At 38.4% G+C, this 16,105-nt stretch overlaps 2 protein-coding genes across 26 annotated transcripts in view; one reads left to right on the top strand and one right to left on the bottom strand.

Moving 5' to 3' along the window:
* BAZ2B (bromodomain adjacent to zinc finger domain 2B) overlaps window positions 1–1,627 on the bottom strand; it is a 434,688-nt gene extending 433,061 nt beyond the window's left edge. For all 18 annotated transcript variants that reach the window (XM_049616088.1, XM_049616087.1, XM_049616095.1 and 15 more), the window contains exon 1: window positions 1,540–1,627. The gene's annotated coding sequence lies outside the window, so the exon portion shown is untranslated. The remainder of the gene's footprint in view (window positions 1–1,539) is intronic.
* Window positions 1,533–16,105, top strand: part of MARCHF7 (membrane associated ring-CH-type finger 7) — a 59,343-nt gene continuing 44,770 nt past the window's right edge. For 6 of the 8 annotated variants that reach the window (XR_007454487.1, XR_007454488.1, XM_049616120.1 and 3 more), the window contains exon 1: window positions 1,734–1,886. The gene's annotated coding sequence lies outside the window, so the exon portion shown is untranslated. Of the gene's footprint in view, window positions 1,609–1,733; window positions 1,887–1,930; window positions 2,043–16,105 lie in introns of those variants that run through there. The other 2 variants (XM_049616115.1, XM_049616114.1) reach the window with 2 other exon arrangements.

Raw genomic sequence — 16,105 nt, 5'->3', positions numbered from 1 at the left:
CTGTGGGATACAGGTATTGTTATTAATCCCATTTTACAGGAAACAGGCTTATCAAGGTTAAAGAATTGCTGGGGCCCCTGGGTGGCTCAGTTGGTTGGGCGATAGACTTCAGCTCAGGTCATGATCTCAGGGTTTGTGAGTCTGAGCCCCGCATCGCGCTCTGTGCTGACAGCTCAGAACCTGGAGCCTGCTTCCAATTCTGTGTCTCCCTCTCTCTGACCCTCTCCCACTCACGCTCTCTTTCTCTCAAAAATAAGTAAGTCCTAAATAAAGTTAAAAAAAAATTGCTCAACACAACAAAGGTAGTAATACAGAGGCAGAACTAGGATATGAACTCATGCAATCTGGTGCTTCACATGTGCATATCCATAACTACATTGCTAGTAGTATACTAACCGGGGCTGCAAAAAAAAAAAAAAAAAAGTGTTTTCTAAAAAGGGCAAGTTAATTTCCTCTAATATGTTCACTTTATCCCATACCACATGCTTAATCTTTAACTCAAATCCTAAAAAGCTAGACTGGCATTTATATGACAATTTTAAATAATAAACTTTGAATCTTTAAAATTTATAATATTTTACAATTTATAATAGTGAACGAAGCATGGATAGTCTGTTAGTCTCCCAGAGTGAAATGGGGATGAGAAGTGATAGTGCATTCCCTTCAGATGAAATGACAAAGATATTCATAGAAACCTCATACTTCATTTATTGGAATTATTTGAATACAATGCATCGCTTAAAACCTAATAAAACAGTCACTTTAACAGATGCCGTTGAGTAAGTCTACAAGTCTCAGTAACTTATCTTTACCGTTAAAGAACTTTTATGTTTGATACATTATTCAAAATAAGTACAATATCACCTGAATCCACGTAATGTAATCTAAATCCACATCAATTGCAGTTTTCTCTTACTCCTTTTTATTTTTTACTAATCATTTACATACTAAGCTTACCACATTACAGGGTTTTTAAATGTTTCGCCTAATTTTCACAGGACCATTTACCTTAAAATTTTCCTCCAAGTGAATTTTTACTGCAAAATCTGTAGCTACACTATCAAAGATCAGTATCACGATTTTAGGAGACACGACTGTAAAAGTACACCACCACCAAGCCTGAATGACCACCAGCAAGAAACGGTCCTGGGCAACTGGCTCCTACCCTGAAAGGTGAGGGCTCTCAGACCACGGGCAGGACCGGCAGAGAGTGGGAGGAGGGGAGGTCGGGAGAGGCAGTGCTTGATTCAAGTCAATAAACATTCACTGCGCCACTTTGGCCAAGCGCCAAAAAAAAAAAAAAAAAAAAAAAAAAAGGAACTGGGCGGTATTTCGAGCAGTGGGTCCAACTGGTTTGCCAGAGGCGGCAAGAGCCGATGGCGTGGACTCGGGCGCCGGGGCCGGCAAGGCTGAATTAGTGCCTCTAGCCAAGTAAGCGAGGCGGCAACTAGGGCTGGGCCTCCAGCACCCCTCTCCCGGCGTCCGCACCCTTGCCGGCCCAGCCGCCAGCCCGCCGGCCCACCAGCCGCAGCTGCTTACCGGTGGCGCCTTGCTGCCTCCCTGGGGGCAGCCCTTCAACGGTTGCCGCAGTCAGAGCACCACCCCGCGGTAGGGTACGTCGAGCCCGCCCGCAGCTCTCGGGTCCCCCGCAGCGCCGCCCCTCTCGCGAGATGTCGGCGGAGTCCGTGAAGTGGGGGGAAGAGAAGGGAGGGGCTTTTAACGGTGGCGGCTGGTTCTGCGCCGGATCTGAGAGAGGGGCGGTCGCCATTGTGCTTCTCTGCGGACTGCTTTGCCTCAGTTAGAGGCCTAGAACTCCGAGGAGGAAGGCAGTGCTGCGGTCGTTGCGAGAGGGACGCGCCTTATTCGTTGCCAGCTCGGGAGCAGGGGTAATAAGCTGCGGCGCACGGGCTTTTCTCTCTCTGGGAGTTGGTTCTAACCTAGGCCGCGTGGGGGAAGGGAGAAAACGAAGTACAGGCTTGGGGACGCGGAGGCTGCTTCCTCCGTCTTTACTTGGCGCGGAGGATCGTGATACGGAGTCACGGGTACGAAGGGAGACTGGGCGCAGGCCTCTGCCGGTGGCCTTTCATCTCGTGGTGGAGTTTGTGACGGGTGGAGGGGCAGATTGTACGTCTTCCTTAAGGACGTGTTGTTGGCAAGGGCTGGGGGTTTCGGCCCTATTTTGGCCTTTGGAGGCCTGCTCTTGACTCGGGGTAAGGAGGGTCCTCCAGAGCCCTGCGGGCCGGGCGTGTCACGAGTGAAGTATTTAAGGAGCGCGGTGTGGAAGGCGGGGAAGTTGGGGCCTCTGCCAACCCGGTCTCGAATTGAAGGGACTTTGCTAAGCCCCTTAAGTTGCGGTGACGCTTTGCTCGTTGATCGCCCTGTTTCTTGAATATCGTGATACTTTGAGAGTTGCTTTGTGTTGTGATAAATTTGTATGTTCTTCGAGTTGAAATAGTTGGTGGTATGTATAAAAAACGAACCTGTTGGTAGAAGAAGTAAAAATATGGAAGGCACGATTTGTAGAATATTCCCTCATTTTGATGGAACTGCGTAGTGAAGATGAACATGTACAAACACACACCATAAAATACTACAATTATTTTTTTTCGTACGTACACAGATAGATAGTAATATACGGGGGAAATCTACCCTGGTAATGGATTCCTCACTAGTGTCGTTTGGCACTATTGAGAGTAAATGTGCCAAAGTGAAACTGAATTTAGTAAGGTGTCTTTTGTTTGTTTTTTGTAGGACTTTTATTTATTTTTACTTAAACCTCCCCTTCCTCCCTTTCTGTTTACAACTAAGAGGTAAGGTTAAAAATGAATTTTTGTTTTAAAAACCAAACAGTATGTTGTTAACAAGGCAGACAAAAAGTGTAACGAGATTTTTTTGGTGAAGATAAAGATTTTGTTTCAGAAATGAGGTCAGTATTTCCTTTACAGGTCTACAGCCTTTTGTGAAACAGTTGTGGTCCGAAGACCTGGATTTGAGTCTTAATTTTGCCGATTTCAAATCTCTTCAGATTTCCTTGAAAACGGCAGTTTTCCTAGAGTTGATGTGAGGACCAAAGTGGATGAGGTCGCCTGTAGTAGTCAACACCTAGGGGACATAATACTCTCAAAGTGAATTTTTAATGTATATAAAAGCAATTGGAATTGATACAAGTCCAGTTTATGTTCCAGTCAGAATAACCTTAAAATATTACTCTGCCTGTAATTTCTCCTTCCCCCCAGTAACCTGTATTTATATACATTCTATAATACAAATGTTTTTATTTTTTTAATTTACATCCAAATTAGCATATAGTGCAACAGTGATTTCAGGAGTAGATTCCTTAGTGCCCCTTACCCATTTAGCCCATCGCCCTGTCCTGTAACCCCTCCAGCAACCCTCTGTTCTCTATATTTAAGAGTCTCTCCTGTTTTGTCCCCCTCCCTGTTTTTATATTATTTTTGCTTCCCTTCCCTTATGTTCATCTGTTCTGTGTCTTAAAGTCCTCATATGAGTGAAGTCATGTATTTGTCTTTCTCTAATTTCGCTTAGCATAATACCCTCTAGTTCCATCCATGTAGTTGCAAATGGCTGCAAGTGTTTTTAGATAAGAACTTTTTACAGCTTTTCCTTTGCTTTAAATGATGCCTCAGATGTCAGCCTGTGGATATGCATAGTCTTGGCTTTTCTCAAAGTTGCACACAGGGTCAGATGTCTTGAATAAGAATGATTAAAAATTCCTACTTAAATACAAGTGATTACTGTTTCTGCTATACTGGTAAGAGTGCTTATTTTCCAAGATAAAGTACAAAGATTCCCTTATATAGATAGACTTGCACATATGTTCTACATGAAGATGTCAGGTAATCAAGTGAGACCTCATTCGTGGCTCACATGCAGCCAATCTTTAATGAGCTCTATATCCATTTTACACAACTCTTCATCTGGCTTATGTTCAAGAGTTGCCCACATTTTAATACTATGTTTTACGAAAATGGTAGTGCAGAATTATCAAATTATGTAAAACATTTTTTGATAACTTATTGCATTCCAGCTACTAGACCAGGGCTTCACATTATGAGAATGAGCTGGACACCTCATCTGCCCTCTACAACTCACAGTTTAGTCATGAGACTAATGTATAAACAACTACTGCTATTATCTTAGTGTAGGTACATAGTAGTACTGTGGGAGGACAGAAGAGGGGTGCTTAATCTTTGGGGAAATTTGTACAGAAAGTATTGCTTGAACTGAGATGTGGAGAAGACTATAGGAGTTTGATAAGGAAACTGCAAAGTCATGGTATCCCATTTTGTTTTAGGAATGGACAGTTTGTTCCCATAGCTGCAACGAATTGAATGGAAGATGACTTGAAAAACCTCTACTGTTTGAGAAAGTGCTCTGTGTCTTTGGAAATGGAGAGCTATTATGTCCCTAAGACCAATAAAAGTAATTTTTAAGATTGCCTTTACTGACAGCATCTTTTCTGTTACTGCAGATAATTGTCAGTAATAAAGAACAGTGGGAAATGCTTAAGTGGAAGGCAGTGAAATGTTTGCATCAAACCTTATTTTTAACCAGCAAATTAAACTTAACTAATTAACTTTTAACTCCTAAATAACAGATTAACAACTGATCCCATTAGGATTACAATGTGAAATGAGTAAGATTTTGAATTACTTGTAACATCTATTGAATTCACTAAAGCAAAATTCTGTTATAGTGAAATAATTTATCTCCTCACAAATCATTATTTTATAGAAATACTGTCTTTAAAAAGTTGCTGATAGTAAGATGAACCCAAGAGCAAGGGATAAAATTATAATTTGAGAGTTGGCTGTGGTTTAATTTTCATTGATCTTAACTTTTCTATTCTGGTCTGAAGTCATGCGATCGATCAAAGCTGGTTTTTCTTGCTCTCAAATATATTTCTCTGTGGCTCTACCAGTTAGACTACATAAGTTGAATACCTGGTTTTGAAATCACCTACTGTTCTCCACCTAGTTTTGTCAACAGTTTTAAAAGAGGGCAACTTCTGAACTTTAAAAGCTAGGTTCTCATCTATTATTATTGCACTATAGTATAATGTGTCTCTCACCTTCCAGAAAAAAAAAAAAAAACTAACTAAAATGGTGGCCACTCTAAAGATTGAAACTTGATATTTACATTTTAATTTTTTTCTTAATGTTTATTTTTGAGAGAGAGAGAGAGAGAAAGAGAAATATGATTGGGAGAGGGGCAGAGAGAGGGAGACACAGAATCTGAAGCAGGCTCCAGGCTCTGAGCTGTCAGCATGGAACCTCATGCAGGGCTGGAACCCAAGAACCATGAGATCATGACCTAAGCTGAAGTCGGATGCTTAATCGACTGAGCCACCTAGGTACCCCAGCAGATTAAATACATACTTTAAAGGAAAACAGATTATCTCATAAGGTAGTATATAGACTATAGTCGTTTTCTCGTGAGGATGTTAAACCTTTTTCTGATTATTTTTTAAGACGTGGGTATGTTTGTCCTAAGTATCTGTCAGCTACAAACCCAGAGGCAGTTTTTTTGTTTTGTTTTGTTTTTTAAAGACCCAAAGAGTTCTCTGCTTTCTGATGTGACCACCCAGTGTGAATGAAATAGCTTCCACATTTCCATGTTCACTAGAACCCATAAAACACTAGGATTTCCCACTTACAAAAAAAAATTATTTTTCCCCCAGAAGCAGATTGATTAAAAGACTATACCAAATAGATGTAAATAATGGAATTATAACTATGCAATTCTGTGAGACTACTGGCTATTGAAATACATTGGTATTTTGTGTGATAACTTTGGCCTTCATGCCATGAATTTATTGTGTAGTAATACTGTGCTCTTGATAATTCATTAACTTCAATTCCCCTAGATATTTAAGACAAATTCTAAATTAGACCCTGTAATAGAATCAGATTTTTCATAGAAACTGGGTACATAATGATAATTATGGCAAAATAGAAATTAGGATGAATTGTGAAGCTTTACTCTGTTGCTACATAGCAAACCACCTCAAAACCTAGTGGATTAAAATTACTGTTTACTGTTTTACAGCCCTATGTGCCTGTTGGGCAGTTCTGGTTTTGCTGGGGTTCACTTACATACCAGTATTTAGCTGTAGGATTTCTCAGACTGGAAGGTCCAAGATGGTGTCACTCATATTTCTGACAGTTGGTATCAGTTAACATGTAGGCTCTGCTCCATGTCGTCATCTTAATGGCATGGGGGTCTCGACAGCAGAGACAGACAGAGAGAGAGAGAGGAAGTTGTAAGGCTTACAGCTTTGCAAATCATATGATGTCACTTACACTACATTCTTTTAATCAAAGTAAGTCTCGCAAGACTAGCGCATATTCAAGGGATGTGGAAAATAAGAGTCTGCCTCTTCTGGGCAGACAGGCAACATGATAATGCAAGGAGGTATGTATGCATACTTGGAGGGATTTAGAGCCATGTTTTGTAATTTACCACAGGTTGCTTAGAACAGTTTAAGAATAGGCACTCTTATAGATATCTTGATTGGGATTTGCTTTAAAATAGAGAATGGTGGGGTGCCTGGCTGATTGAGTGGGTAGAGCGTAGACGTTGGGACTCTTGATCTTGGGATTATGAGTTCAAGCCCCATGCTGGGTGCAGAGATTACTTAAAGATAAAATCTTAAAGAAATAGAGGATGGTAAAACAGACTATAAGATAGGTCAGATGTTGATAATTATTGGAGACTGTTGATTGGTATGTGGAAGTTTATTGTCTCTATATATAAATATATATATATATTTATATAAATATATTTATTTATATAATTTATATAAAAAATATATAAAATTTTTTATAGTAAAAATTTTAAAGCATACTCAGGTGTTCTAAATGTTTTGTGGAGTGATTTTAACCTTATTTTCTACTTAGTAATTACTAGAATAGTACTTTAATTTTTTTTTTATTTTCTTTTGTGGTTAGTAGATACTAAAGAGGGTAGACCAGTAGTGCTGCAATTTAGGAAATTATTCTTAGGAGTTCTCTAGAGTTTATTATATTTAAAAAAGAAACATGTCTTTCATTTTTAAATAATTGCTTCCCATAATTACAAAAGGAAGAGCAGGTACATTAAAGAAATTTCGAAAACTAAATATAAAGAAAACAAAATCCAGTTAGAGATAACAGGAAAAAATGTTAATAATGCTTATTTTTCCCAATATTTATGTACATACTCCAGTGGGCAAAGTGTATTTCTTCATCCTGTAGCAGTTATCCTCCTGTAATAAATCCGCGTGACACTAAAAGTCTTACTGTGTTAAAAACAAAGTTCAAGTAATGAAATAGCCAACAGAATGTCTACAAAGCTGTATGAAAATCTTTTAAAGACGATGGCATTGCTCAATAATAGGGAGTATTTGCTGAATACATATTATGTCCAGCAAAGTTCACAATATACTTTTGAAGTTGGTACTATTATTATCCCCATTTTGTAGGTAAAGAATTAAACATTAGAGAAATTAAGCTTAGAGTCGCACCAAGGACAGACCTCATAGCTTGCATTCTTAACTGTCTTTTTTTTTTTTTTTTTAATGTTTATTTCTTGAGAGAGAGCGAGTTGGGGGTGGAAGCATAGAGTGAGACAGAATCTGGAGCTCAAATATGGGCTCAAACTCAGAATCCATGAGATCGTGACCTGAGCCAAAATTAAGAGTCAGATACTTAACCAACTGAGCCACCCAGAGGCCCCTTAACTACCATATTTCTGCAAATGGTTAGAAATTGGCTTTTATACTAAAAATTGGGCAATGCTTAATTTATTGTGCTTAGCCTCAGGTTCCTATTTATTTCTATCTTAATTAGTATCTTAATCTTGATTTCTGAAAGGAAAAGTCTTAGGTGTGGGCTGTACTTTGTTGATATAGATCAGGCTGGGGCCTTTATGTTAGTCTGGTTATTTGGTTTTTGACTACTTGGTGATTTTTTTTTTTTTTAATTTTTTTTAACGTTTATTTTTGAGACAGAGAGAGACAGAGCATGAACGGGGGAGGGTCAGAGAGAGGGAGACACAGAATCTGAAACAGGCTCCAGGCTCTGAGCTGTCAGCACAGAGCCCGATGCGGGGCTCGAACTCACGGACCGCGAGATCATGACCTGAGCCGAAGTCGGCCGCCTAACCAACTGAGCCACCCAGGCACCCCAAACTTGGTGATTTTTGACAGATCCTGAACAGACTGTTAACATAATCTTAAGAGTGGTGACAAAGAATACATGCTATTTAAGAGATTCCTTTATAGGCAGAATCAGTGAAAAACTATAACATTATGCTATCATTTCTCTGATCTTAGGAATTAGTAAGTTTTCCAACTTTGGTAACCAAAAATCCAAGCCCTGCTTGGTAAACAATTTGTGGTAGTGCTCAAAGAAAACTTTATGTTAAGTAGGGTAATAGGTAGGACTCCTTTGGTCTTAAGTGTTTTCCTATACTGCCTGAAGCTTTTCAGTTTACTTTTTCATAGTGCCCCAAATTCTACTTATTAGACATAATTAGTGGAGGCAAGCACTTAGGCTTACCATGTAGAAGGTACAGTGAAATCAAAGGGCAGGGAGATAGCCTATGTGTATGAGGAAAAGTAAGTAGATCAGTGTGTAAGTGATTTAAAATCTCTTATCACCCCAGGCTGCTGTCCTGTGTTTTCAAAACTATTTCCAATGTGCTTCTAGATCTCTTACATATATTTCAGGCTACTCATTTCTTTAAAACTCAGCTTGTGTTTTTTGTTTGTTTTTTTTTTTTTTGTCTACCACTCCCAGCTCCCTGCCAAAAAAGAAAAATATGTTTGTTTTTCATCATTCTGAATAATCTCTCTCATCCCCCCCGCCCCCCATAGAATTCTTTTCTATTTGATGTATTGAATATGCCTTCTATCCATTTACTTTTGGATCCTCTTTAATTTGCCTTGGAGCCAGTATGTTTCTTTCTGATAACTTGTCCTTAATTGGGGAGAAACTTGTGGGGGGGGGTGGTGTTTGTTTTTAGCTGATGGTATTTCAAAATCTTCAGTAGCTCCCGAGCCTGTAGTCCATAGTATTAGATTGTGCTCCCTTATTCCACAAAGGTATTAAAATTAATTACTTTCAGTATTATAAGAAATGCAGGAAGATGTTTATGTGTTTATTAAGACTAGGCAAAACTAGACACAGTTTTGTTGGGTTACTAATTGTTTCATCTTTGAAAGTTCTGTTTGTCAGGAACATAATTTATGGGGTCCTAAGAGAAAAATAATATACAAATTACTAGTGGTAAAAGCTTCAAAACTATTATTTTTTTTTTAATGTTTATTTTTGAGAGAGAGCACGTGTATGTGCACAGGGGACAGGCAGAGACAGAGGGAGACAGAATTTGTAGCAGACTCCAGACTCTGAGCTAATAGCACAGAGCCTGATGTGGGGCTTGAACCCATGAACTGGGAGATCATGACCTGAGCCAAAGTCGGACACTTAACCCACTGAGCCATCCAGGCTCCCCAAAAACCATTGTATTGTTAAAGTATGAACTCCTGAGCAGAGAACACAAGGTTGCCTTTACAGTATGGATATAACCTGTTTTATGAATTCCCTTTAGCACCCTTTCTGTTCATCTCTCCCATACCATCCCTTTCACTCTGGCACTCAGATCATTTTCTATTTTCCAGTTCTTCAACATGCTTTAGCATTTTTATGCATCCTCCTTTTTCTATTATTCTTCAAAGGTCAAGACAGACGTTCCCTTTTCTGAAGTCTTTCTCATCTGGAACTTTTGTTTATTTCCAATCAGTGCTCCCATGGCATTTTCAGGTTTTTGTTGTTTTTAAGCAGAATTTTTAGTGAGCATAATATGTTCAGTTTAAGCATAATTTTCAGTGAGTATTGATGTAATTGCTAATTATTCTAGTTGATATCTGCTGGGCTTTCTGACTCTAATCCTTTGTCACTTTTGAAACACTTTCAGCCAGTATCTCCAATTTTTTTTTCTCTGTCCTGGTCCTTTCCTTCTGTAATTCCACCTAAACATATGGTAGACTTCCTTAGTCTTCTTTTAGTATCTTTGAAGCCCTCTCTTCTATATTTACCACCATCTGTTTTTCTCTGCTTCATGCTTGATAATTTTCTTCTAGCCTATTTTCCAGTTCCCTAGTTTTTAGTTTTGCTTAGTTTACTGTTAAATGCATCAGTTTTCCACTTTGCTAACATTGGAGCCATATTCATCTGGTTCTGCCCGACTCTCTTATCTCCTAGCGGTGGGTTGATTCTTTTTTCCCTTGTATTTTTGTGTGTCTTATAACTTTTGTTTAAATGCCAAACATTGTAAGTAAAAGAAGAGACTGAAATAAATAATATTTAAGCCTGAATGTGGACATTGGACATAATCCACTTTTGTCAGACAGTGTGATGGGTTGTGTTGGTTTAGTCTGTAGTTGGGTCAGGTTTGAAATTTATTATCACTTTATTTACCTTTAGAGTACTCCAGTAGTAGACTGTCACTACATAGTGCTTAGTGTGAGGCCTTGGATACTAGAGGATATAAGTTTTCTTTCAGTAGCCTCAACTTCCTTCAGGCCCTGCACATCTAGCATTAAGGGGTCTCAATTTGTTACAACTCTCTCAGCAGTAAGCTACCTTTCTTATTTGGAACAAAGCTTGGGGCAAAAGGAAGTGTACTTAGTTCTGTACATCTTTCTCTAATCTTAGGCAAGCTCTCTGTGCCTGGTCCTCAGATTTCTGTCCTTCTTGCTGCCTTCTAGAGTGTAGAGTGAATGCAAAACTCTGCCATCTCCCCTACCCCACCCCAAAAGCAACTGATCTCTGCCTTGTATTGATGGAGGATCTTGGGCAAGCAGGTTTCATAGTCTTTCTGTAGTAGCTACATACAGACCACAGCCTTGTATCAGTTTAGAATCTGTGCTGGAAGTGGGTTTCATACCCTTTATTAGCAACAGCCACTCGCACCTTGTACTCCTGCAGGATCTGGAGCATGGACGAGCTTCTTCAAGTTCTCCTTTTCTTTTCTTAAACATAGGCAGGTCGTGCATCGTCATGCTGCAGAGAGTAAGACTTTCCAGTCTCCTGTCTGTCCTCATTCTTTGTTATGAGTACTCAGTGGAGGCCTGTGTAAAAGACTTACCTTGTATTGAGGCTCCCAGAGTTATTAAAGTGTCTTACACTAACAAATATTTGTCTTTGTGTATTTAAGAATTTGATAAATTTTGGCTGTTACCAGCCTTTTTTTTTTTTCAATATATGAAATTTATTGTCAAATTGGTTTCCATACAACACCCAGTGCTCATCCCAAAAGGTGCCCTCCTCAATACCCATCACCCACCCTCCCCTCCCTCCCACCCCCCATCAATCCTCAGTTTGTTCTCAGTTTTTAAGAGTCTCTTATGCTTTGGCTCTCTCCCACTCTAATCTCTTTTTTTTTTTTTCCTTCCCCTCCCCCATGGGTTTCCGCCAAGTTTCTCAGGATCCACATAAGAGTGAAAGCATATGGTATCTGTCCCTCTCTGTATGGCTTATTTCACTTAGCATAACACTCTCGAGTTCCACCCACGTTGCTACAAAGGGCCATATTTCATTCTTTCTCATTGCCACGTAGTACTCCATTGTGTATATAAACCACAATTTCTTTATCCATTCATCAGTTGATGGACATTTAGGCTCTTTCCATAATTTGGCTATTATTGAGAGTGCTGCTATAAACATTGGGGTACAAGTGCCCCTATGCATCAGTACTCCTGTATCCCTTGGGTAAATTCCTAGCAGTGCTATTGTGTTACCAGCTTTTTTGATGGCCTCCTTTGTTTTATTTCTTTTGGAGGGGCTTACCATTCTTTGTATTTCAATTCGTCTGTTTGCCTTGTAGCCTCAGCTTTGGTGGACTCAAGAAAAATGATTTTATAGATTATCTGGCTCATTCTTGATATGTTAGGTGTTGGAATGATGGTCTCTTGTGGCTTTCCATGAAGCAGTGGGGTGACACTTAATCCCAATTTTATTTGATTAGTTTGACTTTTCTTGACAATATTCAAGCAGAGGGGTGCCTGGATATCTCAGTTGGTTAAGTGTCAGACTCTTGATTTCAGGTCAGGTCATGAACTCAAGGTTCGTGGCATCGAGCCTTGTGTCAGGCACATGCTGATATCATGGAGCCTGCTTGGGATTCTCTCTCCACCTGCCCCCTCCCCCCAAATAAATAAACTTTATTAAAAAATAAACAGAAAAGTTGGGAGACTAGTGAAATTAATATGTGTACAACCATGCCTTGTGCATATCCTGGGCTTTGATTTCTTCCACAAGAGTGGTAAAATGAAAATTTAAATTTTGGGGAATTTACAAATGCTCCCAGGGGCAGAAGTAGCTTCTGTATCTTCATATCTCTTAGAGTCCCATTTCCCCTTCATTGTTGACCTAGTAATTCCTTATTTTGTCAACCTTTCATTGCTCTTAAGAGGATGCTCTTTATATTTCAGTCTAATATTTTTCATTGTTTTGAGGGAAGATTGCTTTGAATAATCTATCAAGAACGTATGATTCTCTTCCATAGCATTTTGTATATTTTTGGTATTTGTATTTTATTGGAGTTATTTATGTATTTATTTATTTTTATTCTATTCACTCCCTGTACCCCTTAAGTACGAGTTCAGGAGATAGTTTTTTTTTTTATATTTTGAGAATTTAGCACCCCACCTGGCATATTGAAAGTACTCAGGGAAAAAAAAGTACTCTAAAAAAAAATTCTTTTTTTACATTTATTTTTGAGAGACAGAGCACAAGTGGGGGAGGGGCAGAAAGGAGACACAGAATCCGAAGCAGGCTCCAGGCTCTGAGCTGTTAGCACAGAGCCCAACCTGGGGCCTGAACTCACAAACTGTGAGATCATGACCTGAGCCAAAGTCGGACGCTCAACCGACTGAGCCACCCAGGCGCCCCAGTAGTCAGTAACTTTTGAAAGTTGAATGAACTGGAACTAGGAATTTTTTTTTTAAGGTAGTAATTGGAAATTAACTGGAAACAGTAGGTTAGAGTTCTGGATGCTGAGCCAAAGAGTTTAGGCTTTTCTTTTTAAGGTATTAAAAAAAAGTTTGGTTGGAAATGGTGTATTACTAGTAGAATGAAATACAAAAGAAGGTGTGTGGATTAATGATGAGTTTGCTTTAGACAGATCTTAGTATGGTATTTTTAGAGACTAACTTTGTTGGTTTACCCAGAGTACCCTTGATGTCCAAGTAAAGTCTTGCTGGTAAACATTGTAAAATTCAATTTTAATTTGTTTGTATTCCAGTGTTGTGAGAAAATTTTTCAGTTGCATTTAACATGTGATTATGAGATCTTGATAATTTGCAGATAACATCAAGGTGCAGAATTACAGAATTTTGCATGTCAGGTGATGACATGGAATTCTTTTAGGCTTTTTATCTGAACTAAGAGAAGGTGTAAGGAATTATTTTTGCCACAGAATAGATTTGAATTGTGCTGTTTATAGGTAGAAAACACATTTTTTTTTAAAATCTAAAGATCTTTTAAAATGTTCAGCAGGTACTGGAAAACATGAACTTGTTTTAAAGAGCTCTTCAGAGAGTTTCTTAGGAAACCTAGCAGAATGATATTATCTACAAAAAAAATAATCAATTTTTCTAGTAGCTAACAAGTTACAGGTTTATGAGATGAACGTACTATATAAATTGTGGAGTTGATGTGAAAACCTGTATTCCACTCCTGTTGCTTATGTCAGTCATTATTAAAATGCCTCAAGGTGAGGGTACACTTAACAGGGTAAAATCACAACTAATTAGGTAAACTAGCGGTTAAATATCTGCTCCAGAGAATCTTCACCTAAGAGACCTCTGATTTCCAAAGTTGAAAAGTTCAATAAAGTAAAACTCTCAAATTGATCAAAAGATTTTTGTGGCTCGTTTCCTTCTTTCTGCATTCAAACCAAGTCTGGAGAATGGAAAATCAGCCCCCTGGAGCTAGCAGTGCTTCAGCTTACTAGTCAAATATGGTGATAAGGAACATGAACACATAATGTGGGTAGACCCGTGATGCCTAGGACTTGCATGGGGCTTAAAGAGAGTATAAATTGTGTTGTGGAAGTTTCATAGTAGTCATCAGTACTATATGCAACTTGAGTAGGAAGGTATTCCAGATAGTTACATACCCCTTCGGCTCACGCTCATGCTCTGCTCTCCTGACTTCACTTATAAAACAGGAGTTCAAGGATGAAATTATCAAGAATTTCAGTGTGTCAGCATCAGAGCTTTCAGGGTCCTATACTTGTGCAAAGGTGTCTCACACCTTGGTGATATGTTTATTTATTACCATACAGAAAGAGAGCTGTGTAACTCTGGAATCAAATCTAAAGAAATTTAGATTTAAAGGCATAATAGTGTTAGAAAAACCTGAGAAACTATTACACTGACACATGAACTTTATTGTGCTGTACTCTTTAAGTTTTGGTTAAAGCTTCAAATACTTTTTTCCGATAGTCCATTCTTGTTTACACCTTTATTTTATAGCACTTAACAACAATTTAAGTTATATGGTTATTTATGTGGTTTGTTTTCTACCTGTCTACAACATCTTCTTAGTCACTATCTCAGTGTTCATACTCAATGTTATCCTCTGACCGCATACCTTTGTTTAGTGTTAATTAATGTGCCTAGCACACACACTAGCATCTAGGCTTGAAAAGATGCCTCCATAATACTTTGTATGTGGTCTGGTAGCAGTCCACATTGTAGGTGGTCTGGTAGAAGTCTTCCAAGGACCTGCACATTTTATTTTTTTCTACAGTTTTTTTGTGCTTTCAACCTACATCTTATGCAACCAAGTTATGTAAGTTTTCTGGTAACACCTACATTGTCAGAATTCAATCAATTTATATAGAGGAGTTGCCAAAAATAGTTTTATGCAGTATAAATTATATATCTCAGAGGACTCTGCCTCTTTGCCTTCTCCCGAGAGGTTTGTTTTGAGCAGATTTCCTACTAGGTTAGTTTCATTCTGCAAGTAAGTCTGCAAGTAAGATTGGTATAAATACAAAGTAACTATAAGGTATGATTAAGAAGCATAATTGTTAAAGAACTGGCTGCAGGCCTGTATCTTTTAAAACAAAATTTGTGTCTCTATACTTATCACAAATATATCCCTTGTTTAGTATTTTTAAGACTTCTTAATTAAATGATAAATCTGGTACTTGTTAAATCATTTATGGGTTTTTGAATGTCTGTATTTAACCAGTGATATTCTTACTACTAATGCAAACCTTTTTTAAAGGTCAAATTCATAATCCTCTTTAATAAAAAAAAATTTTGTATAGTATATTATAAATGGTTTATAAAAAACTGAAGGTAGAAAAGATTTGTTAGGTGACTGTATGCTTTATCATCCAAACCAGGCCACTTTTAAGAGACAAACCAAGGACTATTAATAGTTGTCTTGGGATAATGAGCACAAATTAGGACTTTTCTGGCCATGCCAGGCAAACCAGGAAATATGGTCATCCTACTTAAAAGGAGAGAAGTCTTTTGCCCCACCCTTCATTCCCAGTCTCTTTCCAAAGGCACTGACCCTCAACTTTTTAGCTGTTCTAGAATTTATCTTCATATTTCTAAATAATGTGTTTATACTATTTAATAATTTTTCACTATTATATGTATTTTTCCTATTCACTCTTGTCTTCTCCAATCACCTGTATTCCACAGCATGTTTGTAGCAAAATTATTGATTCAGTAGTTTATGTTTACATTATTATAACTATGTAAATTTTAAGGTTCACTTTGCCAAACACCCCCTTTTTTGAAAAATAACTTTTCCTAACAGAAAACTAATTTGCCATTTGTTCTTTGTGCTCAGCATTTTTTTCCCAATTTTTTTTTTAAGTTATGTATTTTTTTTGGGGGTGGGGGGACAAAGGGAAAGGGGGAGAGAGAATCCCCAAGCAAGCTCAGCGCTGTCAACCCAGCTCCATCTCAGGAGCTATGAGATGATCTGAACCAAAATCAAGAGTCGGAGCCACTCAGGCGCCCCTCCCAATTTTATAATGGTCTCTGACACATGCCAAAATAGTTTCCTTATGA

Source organism: Panthera uncia (genome assembly GCF_023721935.1).
Source record: "Panthera uncia isolate 11264 chromosome C1 unlocalized genomic scaffold, Puncia_PCG_1.0 HiC_scaffold_3, whole genome shotgun sequence".
NCBI classification, from domain to species: domain Eukaryota; kingdom Metazoa; phylum Chordata; class Mammalia; order Carnivora; family Felidae; genus Panthera; species Panthera uncia.
Note: the sequence above shows the minus strand (reverse complement) of the source record. Positions and strands in the feature narration are given on the sequence as shown.